The 15,173-nt window shown below is 43.2% G+C and overlaps 1 long non-coding RNA gene across 3 annotated transcripts in view; it reads left to right on the forward strand.

Annotated features, from left to right (window-relative positions):
* Positions 1-1,741: 1,741 nt before the first annotated feature.
* Positions 1,742-15,173, forward strand: part of LOC108349508 (uncharacterized) — a 32,934-nt gene continuing 19,502 nt past the window's right edge. Inside the window, exons 1-2 of one of the 3 annotated variants that reach the window (XR_015644931.1) lie at positions 1,742-2,310; positions 10,851-11,233. This is a non-coding gene — a long non-coding RNA (uncharacterized LOC108349508). Of the gene's footprint in view, positions 2,311-10,850; positions 11,234-15,173 lie in introns of those variants that run through there. The other 2 variants (XR_015644933.1, XR_015644932.1) reach the window with 2 other exon arrangements.

A 15,173-nucleotide genomic window follows, 5' to 3' on the forward strand; every position in this document is an offset into this window, starting at 1 on the left:
GGGAAAGCATGCATGACTTGCTCCGTGGTGCTTCCTTATCTTAGTCCCAGATCAAATCAAAGTGTGATCATCTGTGTTTTTCATAAATATAACAAACGACAAATAAGACATCCACTAACTTGCATAGCTGTATTTCAGTTCGCAGAGATCCAAACTGTAAAATAGTAAGAACTGAACCAGTGTGTAGGTCGTGGATTTGGGGTTTCTCCCATGGTTCTCCTTTTCAAAGGGGAAACTGACTAGTTTTCCACACCCTATGGAAAAGGCGTCCTGTGGGTTTCCTTCCTTTTCAGTGTCATCTTGATTTAGTTTGCTCCATTCCAAACAGTGCCAGCCCAACAGGTAGCTATAAAAATGTCAGCTTGCTTTAGGCTGGAGGTAGTTATCTGGAGATAAACAGGAAAAAGGTTGTAACCTGTGGAGCAACAGCCTTGGAATAAGAAGGGCAGGCGTGAGATCAAGTTTGGATCCGCAGTTTGCATCCAGAAGAGCTGTAGGTGAGACAGGAAAGGAGCCTGGTAGGGGTAACAGCAGCTTTGGCTGCTGCAGGTGACTGAACAGAGAAAGCTGCTCCCTGCATTGGCAAAGAGGAATCCCCTTACAGAAGCCCAGAATACCCAGAGGGTTAGTTCCATAGGCAATCAACCCCTTCACCAAAGCACCTGCTTTCCCTTGTAATTACCATGAAGACCATGTATAGGAACCTTTAACCCTGTGGTGGACAAAGCCACACCTACAGTAGACTTTTAGAATGAATTTTGCTTAAATATGACTTCAGAAAGACAAAAGTATTTAAATCTCACTGGTCCCTGTAAAGGCAGAAATCAGGAGAGAGTGAGTTTTGCGCGCTCTCTCTCTCTCTCTCTCTCTCTCTCCCTCTCTCTCTCTCTCTCTCTCTCTCTCTCTCTCTCTCTCTCTCTCTCTGTGTGTGTGTGTGTGTGTGTGTGTGTGTGTGTGTGAGAGAGAGAGAGAGAGAGAGAGAGAGAGAGAGAGAGAGAGAGAGAGTGTTTCCTTCTCCCTGGGTCTTTCAGTTGCAGCCTTGCACCATCTTTCTGTGAGAAGTCTCCATTGCTGGAATGGAGAGCCACAGAAGCAGGCCAGAACACCAAAAGAATGCCATTATTCTGTAGAGGGAAGGATAAGGAAACTAAAAATAGTGAGAAAGAGATCAAGAATGTGGCCATTTCTTTGCTCTGTAATTTGTACCTTATGTTCCCCATCCGTGGAACAAGCGTGATTTTGTGTAAAAGTGAAATGATGGTTGATGTGTTTATAAAAAGATTAAGAGAGGATATGTCCCGAGTTTTGGCACCAATGTTGTGTTGATAAAAAAAAATAAAAGTGGAGGGGGGATATGTTCTATGGTGGTCTGAGGAAAAGGGGTGCTTCAGTGGGCCCATACTGAGACATCCCTTTCCCCTGAGGGACCAGTCACAAGACGGTATAGTATAGCATATTCAGGGCATGGAGAGGGGAGTTAAGAGGGTAGTAGGGGTAGAAAGAGAGAGAGAGAGGCTGGCCATGAGCACGGGGAGAGAAATAGGGAGGGAATTGGGGAGAGAGGGGACAAAGGGATAAGAGGGTAAGAGCAAGAGAGCAAGAAAGGAGCAAGAGAGTGAGCAGGGGGCAAGCAGCCCCTTTTATAGTGTCAGGCATACTTGGCTGTTGCCAGGTAACTGTAGGGCGGAGCATACCTGGCTGTTGCCAGGTAACTGTGGGGGTGGAGTTTAGACAGAATGCTAACAAAGGTTATCCATGATCTCCACGGAAATAACTCAGAGTGGAAACAAGGAGGGCGCGTTTGCTATCCACTACACAAGAAATTACGTCAGTAAGAAAGATCCTTTCCTTAACCCTGTGACATTCCATGTGTTGCAAACACGGGTGATTCTGAGTCAGGGCTTTCGGTGGGAGCCGGAAGAGGCTAAGGAAATTGACGGTCATCTGAAGACTCGTGAAGGCCTAGAAAGAATAAGCACTGTTGGCAGGGCTTCATCCTCTGGCTGGTAAGCTTCTTCTGACTTTCAGGCAGGAGAACCTATGTGCTTAACGTACAGACCTCTAAAGTGTTCTTGTGACCCTACAACTGGATCCCATCTAAGATATTGACTCAAGAGAAGATTGAACCACACTACCTCATAGGACAAAGACTCAGGGGCTGCCCTCTGTCAGATCCTCCATAAGTCACTGACGGCAAAGACCAGCCCCAGTCTTCAGAGGTGGGGTTGTACTGAACTCTGAATGGCAGAGGTGAGAACCATGGTGGATCTCCTATCATAGATGGATTCCACATTGGGAGCCTTCCTTCAGGTGGGTCTTCCATAGCCTTGAATCTGGTCAAGATGTTCCCTCTATAGTGGAGTGCTCAGTTAAGTCTTCAATGAAACACTTCCAGCCTAGGAAAAAGCAGTGTAACTTCATCTGCTGAGATTTTTTTTTTTTTGGTGAAGTCGTTGTCTTTTCTTTGTTTGTTTGTTTCTGCAACCCTAAAACATAACCCCAGGTCCTTCTTTCTAAAGGCTCCAGTTCATGTCCAGTTGCTAGCTGTATTAATACTGTATTGGTCTCCATGTTCTCCAATGTCACAGTATTCTTATCTAAAGAGTCATGATTTCCCACAAGGCCCCTCAGCTCTGTCCAAACCTGACATACAGCATCATGAGACTACATCTGCCTCATGCATGAGTAGGCTCTGAAGTGCATTTTAATGTAAAATTTATGTCGAAATCTATCTCCTCTCCTCATCCACATTTTCATTAAGATGGCTTCCTGAGACATTCTAATGGATAAGGTAGCAGGAAAGTTGTTGAATGTTTGACTGGTGTTCCAGAATGCCACTGGACAAGCTTTCTAGAACATCATGTGTATTCAAGTTTTAAAGATTGTGTGTATAAGGATAGCAGCCTCAGAGACCATTCAGGCGCAGGTGCCCGGGATCTCTAGTGCCCTAGAGTTGGAGTTACAGGTGGCTGTGAACCAGCAGAGGTAAACTCGAGGAACAAAGCTCCGAGACTGTAAGAATAGTGAGATCCATCTTTCCACTCAAGACCTTACATTAAATGGGCATTATCGTGAAAGTTTGTGTTATTTCACTTAACTTCAGCTTTTGGGACAATTTTTTCTTGCAGACTCATTCCAAGATTTTTTTCTAGCAACATCAATTTAATTAAAATATGGTTATTCAATTAATGTATTTGTATACGGTTCTGTTTTGAGTCGTCTATTTTTCCCTGGCTTTCTTACAATTTTCTCTTTATTTGATTATGTTCATGGCTTTACATTTTGAGAATTTTTATAATCGCTGTTTCTAAACAGCACGTTATTCTCTTCATCTGAGCCAGAGTTTAGAAATGTTTTTATATTGACTGATTGTTGTCCGGATTGATTTCTCTTCTTTCAATAATCTTTGCTAGTAATTCTTTATTCTTCAGTTGTGAGACTAGCCTTTACCAGCAAAGCCATCTCTCCAGCCCAATATTCTATTTTTTAAATGCAGTCATGGATCTAACTTCCTTCCCTTAACTTGAGAAGCTGAGAATGCCTTTTACCTTATTCCATTATTAAATTTCATACGTGTATACGATACATTTTGATCATATTAATTCATGTTGCCCTCAACCACCCCCTGGACATCAACTACCTCATCTTCTTCCCAGTTTTATGTTCTTTTACCTTAGCCCTCTACATCTCATGACTGCTGCTCATTTGTACAGGAAGTTAGGAGTTCGGTCAATCTAGCTGTTGCCACTTCCCTGAGGAAACTTATTTGACCATACTCCTGCAGCCCCCAACTGCCAAAACTTTCCAGCTAGAGACGAGAAAAACCTAACATTTCATTCTATTACTTTAGTTTAGATAGCATGAGAGATTTGTGTGGAGACTGGACTCTGTAGATTTCCTTTGTCTAGCATTAAATCTTGGCAGCAGCAAACAATTTACCTTGGGAGAGGCACTTTACAGTCTGGCTGCTTCCAAATACTGGGTGCCTTGTGTCTCTCCTGTGCCTTGAAATCAGTTGAGGTGGCTGAGGTGCACACCCTGAGCCTGAACTAATGAGGAGTTGGACAACTCTTACCTGGAAAGAGGAACTGTCCATGGTTTGTTCTCCCTAGGTTCACCTTTCCTTATTCCCCCAGCCAGGGAGTCCCTGACCATGACTCCTGAGGCCTAAGTCCACAGCCCTCTCGGTCCTGATTTGTCATTTCTTAGTAGGTGGTGCTAACTCAGAGTGGTCCTTAGAGAGCAAAAGACATTTTACACACAACCATTTCACTCTGCAGCTGCTCTGGGCTGAGGTCCTGTGTGTTCACCTTAGTTTGTCTCCTCCGGATTGAAGGGATAACACTCTGCTGAGAGAGAGACTTGCTGTGTGCGTGTCCACTCAGAATTGCTTGGAGGTGAAATGCCAAGTGTTCTGTTTTAACAATCTGATGTGTTTAATCACATGAAGGTTTCATCAATTATAAATGTCAAGAATTGTCTGTGTCTGTCTGTATAAGGAAAACATGCCACTCAGGGGATACTCATATCCGACTTTCCCCGCCATCTCGGGCCCACCTGTTTCTCTCTTTCTGACCACAGTGGAGGCTTGACTACCTCCTCTCTATTGCTACACAGGTTTACTGTGTCTGAGGTGTACACTGTTTTCTCTGCTTTCTATTCCATTAGGTTTGAAATAAAAGTAAAAGTTCTACACCCAAGCCTTTCCAAATCGCAATATCTCATCACTGGGACTGCAGCCCCAAAGGGAACATAGAACAATGTGTCAAAGAGTCCAGTGCTGACTTCTTGTGGTGCCCTATGTCTTTATTCCCACAATTGGAAGGATGAGACAGGAGGGTTACCATGACCTCCAGGTCACTCTGGGCTCCACAGTAGTGACAAGAGGGGGAGAGACACAGACAGAGAGGCAGAGATGACAGAGACAGAGAGAGGAGGATGGCAAGCAGGCATGTTTTCTAGCAAATGAGACTGGGTTTCTTAGCTGAGTCCATAAATTGAGCCCCTTCCAGGTCTGAGGAAAGACCGCCAATGCTTCCTCCTCAAGCGACACAGCAAAAGATATTTAAGAGGTTATCTATTTTCCATCCTCTCATTTTTAAACAAGAGCCAGCTATTTTATTCAGAATGTTTTAATACCAGATTTTTAATGCATCTGTTCTTTGTGCCAACTGTATTATCATGGTGGCCTCATATTTATTTGACCCCTGATGCTTGAGTTGTCCACAGAGGGGATTTCTCACTGCTAGAAATCTATTTCAGCTTGGGTTAAGCCTTCTCCTCATTGATCGCTGCCCTTGGCCAAAGCTGAGCTTCTCCAGTCCTATACCCACCAGGAGTCCCGTGAATCTCAAGGAAGGTTCACTCTTAGGGGAAAACATTAAAGTCATTCACTGGAGCAATTTCTTTTTTTATTGGCACATGAAGAGTTAAGCATCAGGTGGCTTCAGAAAGCCAATTAAAAAGGGATAGTTAGCTTAATCACAGGGCTTTCCTATCTGTTTCTCCCAGCAGTTTCTTTAAACTGTTAACTTGAAATCTCAGTCCTATGCTGTCCTCAGAAGTTCACTCAATCAAAAGCCAAGTGCTGAGTAATCACGGATCTTAAATAACTAGAAGTTCTGACCTGGACCACAAGAGGATTAAACACCCAGTAGCCAGAACTCAGTTCTTCGATCCAGGGAGTGCTGGTGCATAATGAGAAATCCCTGAAGCCCAGATCACAGCCCTGTCCTCGGCCTGCACAGAGCTAAGTGGAAAACCTCTTTAATTCCTTAGGAGATCCTATCTGCCTGATGGAAATAGATATTGGCTTCTGTGTAGCATGATTAGAGGAACCAGGCGGATTAGCCAAGATGTAAGGGAAAGCCTCCCCCTGCTCATTTACATGGAGTCACTGCTGACAGGTGATGCAGAGAGACAGACGCCCAGAGACAGCACTGGGCCTGGGCCAGGCCCACACTTATTTATTCAAGTTATAGGGGGATTAGGAGCCATTTATTTCACCATATTCAATTTTTAAAATCTATTAGGCACTTTGATGCCTACTTATTTTATTTTCTGTATTAAGCAGCCGAGCTGTTTGGAGAGATGCTGATTTCCATTCAAAACAACCTGTCAACTGATTGCACCTGAAATGCAAGGGGATGGAGCTGCGGTGTTCTCTCTGAGTCTGATGGGATAAATGAAAAGTAGTCCTATTTATTGGGAGCATGAGTATTTGAAAGCTACAGATTCTTTAACACTAAGCCATTGCTGGCTCAGAGCCGCGCAGTGAAATGCGCACACATGGTCAAACGCATGCATACCGCATGTTCCAAACCCGTGTGCGCACAACCATGGGGCAGCATAGTGTGTCTGGTTTTATTCTATGGAAGTTTTGGCTATTTTAGGTTACTATAACTTAAATAGGCCTTGGATCTTCTGTTATGGACACACAGAAATGTGTGTATTCTGCCGTTACCACTGAAGTTCAAACTCCCCAGAGTGACATTCAACTGTTAGGATATATTTTCTCCACTTCTTATGTTCCTTTAACTTGCTTTCCCTGATTAAGTTAAAAAGATACCGTTTCACTTGAGAGACTAAGTGCAGACTACAGAGTTACTCAGCCTGGTAAGATCCACCCTGCACACCATTACTGCAGTTTTCTGTCATTACACGAGCAGTGTGAAAACACTCGGAATGCTCTTAAAATGACTGCAGCCTCAAATGCAGACCATTTGAACAACGTATAGAACATCACGTTTTATAAAAAGCTTTGAAGTCTGATCAAGCGTTGTATCATATCCTCAGTTTACAGCATAGGACCTACTCACTCACATTAGGAAGAACAAACAACAAATTAACCCTAAGGCCAGTCAGAGGCATGGAGTAGTTCACACTGCACCAGGCCTCAGCACAATGAGGAAGCTCCCTAAGGAAGAAATGTCAATTTTAAAAAGTCAGAATTATTTTATATTTAAAATAAAATCAGGGAATAAAATAAATTATTAAAATCATTTAAAAATGATTCACGGGTTGATTGTTGCAAAGAATGATGTGTGTAGCCGATAACACACTTTATATTCCTGTGCTGAGCTGTGACGAGCTGAGCCTCTGGCGCCAGTCACTGTGTTGACTTCCATGTTGCTGAGCACATCCTTTGAGAATGGGCGCTTTCCTTCCTCCTGTCTGCCTGTGTCTCATTTCTTTCTTTTTTTCCCCACCTTTCTTTCTATGTTTCCCAAACCTTTAATACAAGTTCAGACATCAGACACTTGCACACTCACAGCTGAGGAAACACTCATCTCCTCTCTTCCGAAGCTAACACTGAGGGCCGAATCCAGGTCAGCAAGCACCAGCCATTGGCCATTGGACTGCTCCTCTTTCTTTACCTGTTAACACACAAAGGGACATAAGCAGCACATTTCTTGCAGGCAAAGCTTTGCATTCAGAAACCAACAATCTCTGAGGTGGAAAGTAAATACTAGTGCTCTTCAATTTGGAGAAATTTTTGTCTGTTTCATTGTTCATTTGTTTCATTGATTGATTTTTAGAACTTCAGATTTCTGTTCTAGCGTGTGGAGTTCCAGCATGAACCCTACATCATCACTAAATATTGCCCTTTAAATACATATCTGGGCTTGAGTCATGAATAACGTAATGATTTCTATTTTAAATTCATTCATAGTTGGTGTTCTCTTGTTTCCATTATTACCCTGCTGGTTTTCTGCTTTCGATAATCAAATAAATATGCTTATAAATAGATAAATGCAGTGTGCTAAACCCATTCAATGCTGCTTGCATGTATGTAATTTTAAGGATGACTATTCTTGCTTTCATGTATGTATGCGTACCACATGTGGGCAGGGCCCAAGGAAGCCATGTAAGGCCATTAGCTCCTCCGGATCTGGAGAGCTGGTGAGTACAAGCTCCCACCCTCATCTGGGGAGCTCTTGGCAATAGGAAGCCATTGGAAGACAGAGAGACCATTAAGAAATAGTATCTGATAAATTGGCCATGCTCCACTAGAAAGGCACACATCCAAGAATATATGACAGCACAATTTGGACATGAAAGATTTCAAGTATTTTAAGACTTCACATACTCTAGTCATAGAACAGGGAAAAATCAACCTGGCTGGTTCATCCATACTGACTAGCTTTCAGAGGGCTGGGAAGTAGCATAAATGGTATCAGCGAAAAAGAATTAATCATCAGTACAACCTGATCATAAATTCTGAGAATTCCAATAATGACTGGCCTGGCTATACAAGCCTACTCATGCAATAGTGGCCTGAGTGCCACAGCAGTAAGCAAGCTCTTTCTGTTTGAATTTAAGGACAGCTCTAAACTGTGGAACCCATGCCTGGCACTACCACTGTCCCCAGGAAGCTATAACAAGACATGTCATATGACCTGGAAAGGAACCTGCTACTTCTACGGTGTGTGGTGCCATACCATGTCCTTAGCAGTGTTCTCTCAATGATTTATTACCTCAGAGATGACAGAGGTTTTATAATTTTATATTTTGCATAGATTCTATGATCCCATTTGAGTTTTTGTGAGAAATGTGATGTTTAAGTCTCTCTCTCTCTCTCTCTCTCTCTCTCTCTCTCTCTCTCTGTGTGTGTGTGTGTGTGTGTGTGTGTGTGTGTGTGTGTGCGTGCGTGCGCGTGCTCATGCATGCACACTTTTTCACTTTTGGACTTATTAATAGAAACCTCAGTTGTTCCATCAGAGTTTGTGAAACTCTTCCTGTCATCAGTGTCTCTTCCTCCCCCTCCATTGGGCTAAGAACCGGGCAGTGTGTTTTCAACTGTGCTTGGGCTCTTCCATCTATCCCTGTGTTACCCTCCACCCTGCACAGCTATCTTTGCTATTGTTTTTCGCATTTCATCTTGGAATGCTTTGCCATAAATTTTCCACATTTGTTGTTCTTCCTCCAGATCTTCTGGGTGATGGTATGTATTTTGTCTCTCACACAAAACTTTTAAATCAGTTTGTCGATACACAGAATGTAGCTTGTGAGGATTTTATTCACACTTGCTTTTTAGTCAGTGTATCAGTTTGGGGAGCATCTGCTGGTATGTCAACACGGAGTGGGAGATCTGTGATCACCTGAACATGTCTCACTGCCCCAGACATTTCAGCTGCTCAGACAGCCCTGTTTAGGACACGGAGTAGTCTTGCCTAAAGTACCAAAAAGGATGCTGCCATGGGAAAAGTGGCAAAGATACCACCAAGATGTGTGATGCTGTAAAAAGATTGAAATTTGAAATTGATAGTGAAATGATTCATAAACTATGAGAAAAAGCAAATATAATAAAATAACAAAGCCAATATGTGATTTTTTTTCACTACTGGGAATTGAAGTCACACCCATGGGTTCACTGGGCAAGGACTCCACCACTGAGGTAGATCCCCAATATGTTGAATTTTTCTTATACCCAAATTGGAGGCATCCTATAATTCGTCAATAGATGTCCAATGTTGAGAACAAAGATTTTGCTTTGGAAACTGAAGGAATTCCTTTGTTGGAAAATCAACTGTCACAAAGAGCACAAGCTCACAATTCAACTTCTCCAGATGTGTGAAGAGAGGTATGCTCCCTGAGTCCCAGCAAGCCCCAAATCCTTCAGCCCCAGTGGCTTCAGAGATGTTTCTTCTACCTGCTTAAAACACAGACCTACCTCTGTGTAAAGCCCTGAGTTCTTGTAAGAGTAAAGTCTGGTAACTATAGAGAACACACCAGTAGCGGTGGGGACATTGTCACCTGTCCTCAGGGAGGAAAGCACTGACCACATCCTCCAGCAGTCACCATGTCACTCTCCCACTGAACCTTTTAGCATAGACTCAGGCCTGCCTAGGCCTGGCCTTCCTTGTGTGAACACTCTTCACAAAGTATTGTAAAAGACGTATTTCAGGACAAGTCAAATGATTCACAATATAAAGTCTATAACTCAGATTGCCTCAAAACTTATCATCCAAACAGAATTCTGTGGAGTAATGGGGAAGATTATTAAAATTTACAGGGGTGGAAGTCAAAATACAGAAATCAGTATATCCAAAACTGTGGAGAGAGACAGTTCTTTCTATACATGGACATTATATATGTGCTCCTTGAGTACACACACATATTAAAGCTATCTCAGCACAAGGTTTATACTTGGGAGCCTGATAGTTACTGTCACGATGACTTGTGCACTACAAACCACAAACAACCAGATGACGTTGAACGATGATGTTCGACTGACATTCCCAACAAACAGCTCTTGCAAGAACGATGTACTACCAAACAGCCAGCAAATGATACGCATTTAATTCCGTCTTGATTGCAGGGTAATTTTTTCATCAGTTGGCAGAAATTGTGAAAGGAATAAATCTCTCCCTCAGCAGTGAGAGCTTCCCTTGTCTCAGTGTTGATATTAATGCCAGCGAAATTAGTAATTTGACAATTAGTTCACCACTTACCTGAGAAGACATGAAAGGAAGAAAGAAAGTATTTGAACCAGATTAAAAAGTGTCTCTGATGAGCCAGGGTCCTGTCGTGTTACAGCCCCCAACTTTAACATTTTCATGTCTGCTTGGCAGGTTATTAAAATAAATGAGGGTGAACTGGACTGCTATTCCACTCTTCCCTAATGGGACTTGAGGAATTTTCAAGCCACCGATGTAAATTGACCAACCCAGAGACTGAAAGGATTTAGCTAAAGTGGACAATTAGGATCATTCTGCAGTGCTGAGTGAAATATTCCTTGCTATTTTAATAATTCAGGCCCAGGGTAATTTTCGGAGGCTGAGTTTGTCAAGATAATGTGCCTGGTGCTTGTCTGCTTGTCATTTTTAACTCAATCTCACATGTTACAGGTGCAGCCTAGCTTACCAAACAGTGAAATCATTCACTGGAGAATTTGCATATGGAATACAGATAAACTGCACGGAGGAGACGCAGAGGCTGAGATTGACAGGGAACTGCAGTCTGGATACTTCACGATGGGGACCGTCTGGATGGTGGACAGATGCTGCTAGACTCTGCTGATGCAATTATGAGCATTCCTAGGCAATATGCACGTTCAGGTGTGGACTTGGTGCTGCAAATCGCCTTGTGAAACTCACGTGGCTTCGGCCACAGGGTGCGTGAAGGCTGAGGTATTCCCTGGTGGTGCATGCAAATACTTTGAGCTCAGCTTTACATCGCTGAATGATGGCATAATATCTTTAACTCTCGGTAACAATGTGTGCTTAGAGAATCATGTCTGAGTTTCGCATTAAGCAACCCTAAGACTAGCAAGTTCATCGGGGCAGCCTTGCATATTTCGGCAGATCCTGTGGTCTCTGCAGATGAAAACATCACTCATGATTACAGTGATTGCCCTAAACCCAGAGACAGCCTATTCTGTCCACTCATCTAGCAGGATGTGTGGAGGGTCACATTACACTGAAATGAGGAAGTTATTAAAATAAGATTTTCACTGAAGAGCCCCCCCAAAGACAGCTTCGTTCCCAGGCTTTTGGCTCAAGGACTCTGCTCACTGATCTCTGGGTGATGGCTGACCTTAAGTTGAGTGCTTTAACCCTTTTCTTCTCATGACAGTGAAAACAAATGTTAGGGTTAAAATGAATGTAAGGGGAAATGACACCAGGCAGGCAGGGTTTAGACAGGAGTAATTGAAGAACTGTATCTGACCCTTCGTAGCTCTGTCTGCACACTGTCAGAACACACCTCAATGTTTAAGCGTCCTTGACACTGCAGCTAAGTTTTTCCCCTCTGTGTCAGAACCTCGAGCTCCAGGGCATTCTCCCACGTGTGTACTAACAAGAACGGTATACTTCCTGGAAAGCATTGTGGTTTTGACATACTTACTGTTCATGGAGAGCATGAGAGGAAATGCCCCAAGACTGACCTGGTCTATCATGATGTGTGAAAGCAAAGGAGTCAGCTTACCATGAATAAGCCGCCCACCTCATGCATATTCATGAATATTCTGACTCTACCACTGGGAGCCCACTAGGCTGGTCCTTGCTTTGGGCAACTCCATCCTTTTTTTTGGAGAGTTTGTTTGTATTTGCTCATTGAACTTCTGCTCAGTGTCTTTGCCTCTCGACTAAATTATTCCCTTCAAGAAGACAAGAATAGAAAACCCCACAGCCTGCCCCAGACCTCCATAACATCTCCTTCTCTGACTTATTTTATTTATTTATATTTGTCTGTGTGTGATGCTGAGGGTTATATCTAGGGCTCTATACTCCCTAGGTATGCATGCTACCTCTGAGACATCTCTAGCTCTGTCTGATCCCGTTTTAACATCTCCATGCAGTGCTCTCTGTGAAGGTAGGATTTATGGTGAATATAATATCAACAAAAATATTAACAACATTGCTTTCCAAAAGGAGATGTTTTCCAGTGTAACATAACCTAAGAGTGGAAACTTGGTGCTTAAGAATTGTGAGCTCAGTGACCTTTACGTGGATTATTTTATCAAAGAGTCACGACTCTCCATAACCTTATGTGGATTCAGAAATACATTGACATTGCCTCAGACAGTAAACTGCTTACCTTACAAACAAAAAGACCTGAGTCTGATGCACAGAACCCCCACTACCCACGTTAGTTTTGAGCTCAGGCAGGAAAATAAGAAGGTGTCATCTAGGATAGTGTTCCTATCCTAGATGGCTGCATGAGCCATCTAAGGGGTGATATGCAGAAGGCTTCAGGTTCTAGGACCTCTGGTGAGGGGAAGAAAGTCACAAATGTATTCTGAGCAAACAAGCAAGTGGCCAAAGGTGTCCTGAGCCATCGTGTCAGCATGTATAATAAGACTGGCGAAGGTTTGGAAGCTTCCTGGCCACATGTCCTTTCCCCAGCCCTATCACATTCAGCATCTGACTAACTCCTGCTTGAGTCAGAGCAGCAGCAACTCAATGCATATGCTTCCCAGACTCAACTTGGGTTGCTTATCCCGAGCAAGCTCTTCTAGACACTCATCAGCAAGGACAATGTTGCCCCTATGTGTCCTTGTCACCTCAGATGAATGTTCCCACCTTGTGAAAAGAGACAGTGGGCCAAGAACCTCATTCTTTGTGAGGCGTAGAGCCAAACAGGACAGCAAATACCTTGTTACAACCTGGTGATGGACGTTCCTCAGAACGCCAGCTAAAGAGGAGTCAGGCAGGTAAAGGAACCATGTGTCTCTGAGCTCAGTGAACAAGGGCCAGTCTCTGTCACATGGATCTGCAGAATAGAAGTCTAAGGTTTCCATACTGCACACAGTCAGGAGTGTGCTGTGCTGGGTAGACAGAAGGGCAGGGGCTCTGAGAGACACTGGCTGAATGTAGAAGACACATACAGTCTTCTGCAGTCTCCACCCACGACCCACTCAAGTGTTCACAGCCAGTGAGTAGCATCCAGACAAGTGTTATCTGGGGGCAGGGAGTAACAAATTTAAAATACTTAAGAAAAACATTAGAATTTTAAGAATCCCTCTTGATGAATCATTCATGTGCTCACTCACTGACCAAACTACCACACATTCCCTGAGGTTGAGAGCCTCCTTATGTGTGACTGTGTTCAGTCCAACTCCATGATTGGATGCTGCTGCCCCTTATCCAGACAGCTCCTAGCATTAGAGGAAGGGTGTAAGTGTAATTTATGCTCTATGTTCAAGTGCATTCAATTAATGTTAAAGTTTCATGGATGGTCAATAAATAAAAAAACAGGTTATTGATTATAAAGAGTTTTGTCTAAGCAACTTCTTATCCTTACAATTAAAATTTACGATCCAACTTTATACTTGACACCATGTGGCACTGAGGAGTGAGGCTTATGGAACAAGGGTAGGGTGTGTTCCAAGTGAGACATTTGCTCGAAAAAGTAGGTCACGTGGGTCACAATTTGTGAGCAAAAATCTTTGTGCCATGTTCAGAGCGCGCTCTCTCTTGCTCTCTCTTTCTCTCTCTCTCTCCCAGTCTCCTCCTCACTATGATGGACTCTTATAATCCTCTAGAACTCTAAGCCAAGTAAACTCATACATTGTTTTGGTCATGGGTGCTTCATCACAGCAACAGAAGAATAGCTAACACAGAACGCTCTCCAGGTGTCCTAGGGATGAGTGAGTCAGCCATGTTTACAAATACATCAGTTGTGAGTCTCTGTACTCTGAAGCACTCATCAGACAAATTCTCCTTGGGACAGTCCCTTCTTCCCCCATGACAGTGACTTAGATAATGGCTGACAGCCACAACGCACAGAAGAATCTCCCATGCAAGCTCAAATATCTTGAGGCCACAGGACCCTTGGTTCGTGGGTAAAGCTCTCTCATTCTGACCCTCTCCAGAACATGAGCCATTCTCAGACACATGATGTGCATGACCCCAGTGATACATTCCTTATGCTACTCTGCACATGTGGCTGAAACAACACATCTGTTGGCAAACAAAAACCATGCAGCTGGACCAAAACTGAAAACCTAAATTTTCTTCTATTAGAACATTAATCTAATCCGGAACAGCCCCATTGGGTGTACTGCCCCATTCATGCCTGCAGTGTTTTGCAAACTGAATTTGACTTAAAAAAAAAATTGTATCCAGCATTCAGGAAGAGAGGCTATCCTCTTCTATGCTACATTTATAGAAAAATATCACAAACAACAAGAGCAGCTGGAGGTGGGGGTCCGTGTTAAGCAGTGTCTTCCTCTCCTTTGAGCTAAGCTCCTCACTTTGTGTTGATTTAAGGCAGGGAACTTGGTATTCAAGGCGAATACTTATCAGAATGCAATTTATTCAGAATTGCTTTCAACTGCGAGCTCAGAGTGCTTGCCTGAATAATCACTCACGCTAAAATATGGGGCAGGTGTGGGTGCTTCCCTCCACCAAACTGATACCTAGCTCAATTCTGGTATTTTAATATAAATTTTAACTAAAACTGTGTCAGGCCTGTATTGCTTGTGCACCTAAACTCTCAAGTATTCTATATCTTATTTAAAACTTAATGCTTTAGTTTGTAAAACATGCTTTTCATCCATCTGACGCCATCAAGTAACCACACAGCTTCAGCCAGAAGCCCTTCAGCCCCTTGCCATAGTGGGGGGTGCTCAAAGGCACTAAACAGAACTGTGCTCCTGTTAACCCCTTGCAGCCAAAGCTGGATTTCACAAGAAGATCTGCTGATTTGCTTCCTCTGAATTAGATTGT

The sequence above is a fragment of the Rattus norvegicus genome, chromosome 1 (assembly GCF_021556685.1).
Source record: "Rattus norvegicus strain SHRSP/BbbUtx chromosome 1, alternate assembly SHRSP_T2T, whole genome shotgun sequence".
Taxonomy (NCBI): domain Eukaryota; kingdom Metazoa; phylum Chordata; class Mammalia; order Rodentia; family Muridae; genus Rattus; species Rattus norvegicus.